This window comes from Alligator sinensis, unplaced genomic scaffold, assembly GCF_000455745.1.
Source record: "Alligator sinensis unplaced genomic scaffold, ASM45574v1 scaffold581_1, whole genome shotgun sequence".
Lineage (NCBI taxonomy): Eukaryota > Metazoa > Chordata > Crocodylia > Alligatoridae > Alligator > Alligator sinensis.
In genome coordinates, this window is record NW_005843497.1 from 76,344 (window position 1) to 79,152 (window position 2,809).

At 46.8% G+C, this 2,809-nt stretch overlaps 1 long non-coding RNA gene across 1 annotated transcript in view; it reads left to right on the plus strand.

The window, feature by feature from the left end:
- The window catches only part of LOC112548765, a 5,391-nt gene extending 2,829 nt beyond the window's left edge, over positions 1-2,562 (plus strand). The window contains exon 3 of the long non-coding RNA XR_003092353.1: positions 2,538-2,562. This is a non-coding gene — a long non-coding RNA (uncharacterized LOC112548765). The remainder of the gene's footprint in view (positions 1-2,537) is intronic.
- The last annotated feature ends 247 nt before the right edge of the window (positions 2,563-2,809 follow it).

Consider the following 2,809-nt stretch of genomic DNA (forward strand, 5'->3'; position numbering starts at 1 on the left):
CCGTTTATTGTTCCCCATTGCCGGAGGGATATTGGTACTCCGATCATTGGGATTCCTTGTTGTAGGTGCGCTGGGCTGTGAGAGCATATCCAGCAGTCACTTTTATTTCCAGCTTGAGCCACCGTACGGGAGATCTGCAAGTACAAATTTTTCTCCCACCCCCCTTGGGTGATACTGAGATACCCAAGTGTGATATATAAGGATATCAGTGCCATTTTTAGATACAGGAGGGACAAAGAATTTTAACAACAAACATAACCAGCACCAGTAAGAAAAAGAACACTACCAGCCAAACCCAGGATGGCAGCCAAAGTCTTTCTTCGTCCTCTGGGCTCAAGTTACCTAAAGGGCTGATAATGTCGGCTCTTGGTCTTGATCGAGGCGGTGATCTTTCGAATGGGAGCTTTCACTTTCTTCGAGGCCGAAGATGATATCTTCGTTCTTCAACTGATGAATCCAGCTGGGCTGAGGTGTTGGGTTCAGGGGAGAGGTTACTAGCACTTGCACCCTGATGCTCCTCACTTGCCTGAGTGAGGTCCTGAGGGTCTTTGTCCTTGGCCTCAGGGAAAGATCCCAACCTTGGTTGGAATATAGCTGCTTCGGGGTCCAATGGAGGTGATACCTTCTTGCAGTGCGAGGCGTGAGTCCACGTTTGGTGACCTTGGCAACGAACAGCAGAATTAGTGGTCAGAAGTACCTGGAAAGGTCCTTTCCATCTGGGTTGAAGTGCGTTTTTTCGTTGATAGACCTTTACGTAGATCCAATCCCCTGGTTCGAGGTTGTGACAGGGAACATCCGGTGGTTGAGGTAAGGCTTCTTGGACCTGTGAATGAACAGACCTGGCATACTTCATTAATGCCTTGCAATAATTTAGTACAGTTTCATCAGTTAATTGTAGGTCTGTTTGGTGTGGGGCAACAGGTGGTGTAGCTGGCATCCTCATGGGTCGTGCCATGAGTATTTCATAAGGGGTTAGGCCATGTTTTCTGTTAACAGTGTTTCTAATGTGCATAAGAGCAATGGGCAGCGCATCAGGCCATTTGAGGCCTGTTTCAGCACAAATTTTTGAAATGCGCGTTTTCAAGTCAGAGTTTTTATGTTCTACAGCACCACTCGATTGTGGATGATAACTACAGTGTAGGTGTTGCTGTATGTTGAGTGCTTGGCAGATGTTTTTTACTATCTGTCCTGTGAAATGGGTGCCTCGGTCGCTATCTTTTGTGAGGGGCAGTCCGAATCTAGGGATGAATTCTTTGAGCAATTTCTTTGCTACAGTGATGGAATCAGCATGTACGCATGGGTAGGCTTCTACCCATCCAGAGAACACCTCAATAATAGCAAGAACAGCACTTAAGTAGCTGCACGAAATCAATTTGCAGATTCACAAACGTTCCCCATGGAGGGGAATGGGCTGCGGGTGTTGTTTTTACCCGTTGCCCAATGTTGTGAGCTAAGCAGATGGGACAGGAGCTACAGTACTGTTGTGCCATGGAAGGAAAATTTGGGGCAAACCAATTTCTTTGTACTGTAGCAATCATCCCCCCTTTGTTTGTATGGGCCACAGAGTGGGTTAAACGAGCAAGATGTGGCAAAAGCTCTTTAGGCGCCACCAGGCGGCCGTCCGGGGAGCGCCAGAGAGAGTCGGGGTGCAGTGAACATCCTGCACGCAGCCAGTCATTTATTTTCTTTTTTGGGGCCTGATTTTGAAGAAGGGCCAGACTTGAAAGGCTAGCCAAAGGAGACTGGTCTGCTGAAAAACAAACAAAAACAGAGTTAGGAGCCTGTGGGCCAGAAAGGGCCGCGTTTCTGGCAGAACGGTCTGCCAGATCATTTCCTCGTGTGACATCATCAAAGGGTTTCTCATGAGCTTTACATTTAACAATAGCAATAGCAAGAGGCAATTGAACAGCTTCTAAGAGCGCTTTTACATAACAACCATGACTGATTTGGGTCCCTGATGAAGTGAGGAATCCTCTTTGTTTCCAGATTTGTCCAAAATCATGAACAACACCAAAAGCATACTTAGAGTCAGTATAAATGGTTGTGGTTTGATTTTTTTTGCAAGAATGCAAGCACGTGTTAAAGCAATGAGTTCAGCAACTTGAGCAGAACGAGCTTGAGGTAAGGAATAGGCTTCCAAAACAGCATACTGAGTGCGTACGGCATATCCCGCAACTAATTTGCCTGCATTGTTTCTAAGACAGGAACCATTAACAAACAAAACCAGGTCAGAGTTCGGGATACGAATGTCCTTGAGGTCAGTTCGAGGGGTTAACAATTGAGTTGTGATAGACAGGCAATCATGAGGCTCGCCATCAGAGGCAATAGGCTGAAGTGACGCATGATTCAGAATTGAACAGCGATTTAAGGTTACATTTGCAGCTGACAGTAAAAGTTTCTCATATTTAGTAAGACGGGAATCGGAAATATGCTGAGTTTTGCCCTTGAGAAGAAGGGCCATCACAGCATGTGGAACTGCAACGGTTAAAGAGCGTCCCAAAACTTTTTAACCAACAAGGCAGCAGCTGCAACTGAAGGGAGGCAAGGAGGAAGTCCCGCAGCCGCAGCCAGGGGATCAAGGGCAGAGCTGTCAGATGCAACTGGGCAATGCTTTTCACCATGCAACTGAGTGAGTACCCCTAAAGCAATTCTTTCCCATTCATGACAAAACAAGGTAAAGGGTTTCTTATAATTAGGGAGTCCAAGAGCGGGAGCAACAGTGAGGGCGTGCTTAAGGGCCACAAACACTTGTTCGGCTTCAGGAGTCCAAGGGAGGGGTTTTGGGGTGGTATCATGAGCAAATGCTTGC